The 293-nt window shown below is 46.8% G+C and overlaps 1 pseudogene; it reads left to right on the top strand.

Annotated features, from left to right (window-relative positions):
- Positions 1 to 293, top strand: part of LOC119582377 — a 3,418-nt pseudogene that overhangs the window by 1,159 nt on the left and 1,966 nt on the right.

Genomic DNA, 293 nt, shown 5'->3' with positions numbered 1-293 from the left:
GGATCATTTTTCTTCAGGTGATGGCCAACTGCTTCGGCGAAGACCTGTACTACAGCTGGTCGAAGGAGGTGTTTAAGGCCGTCAAGGAGTGCTACGGGGAGGGAGATGAACGCTCCCCAAGGCTCATGAGAAGGATCCTCACAACGAGGGAGGAGGGATAACATGGATCCTACGTGAGGCTCTTTATGAAAATGAATGCTTTTCGTCTAGGAGTTCAGGACTCAGTTATGTTTCATTGAAACATAAACGGCATCTAATTCCTGCTTCACTGGATATGATCGTTCTACTTAATT

This window comes from Penaeus monodon, chromosome 15 (genome assembly GCF_015228065.2).
Source record: "Penaeus monodon isolate SGIC_2016 chromosome 15, NSTDA_Pmon_1, whole genome shotgun sequence".
Classification (NCBI taxonomy): domain Eukaryota; kingdom Metazoa; phylum Arthropoda; class Malacostraca; order Decapoda; family Penaeidae; genus Penaeus; species Penaeus monodon.
Note: the sequence above shows the minus strand (reverse complement) of the source record. Positions and strands in the feature narration are given on the sequence as shown.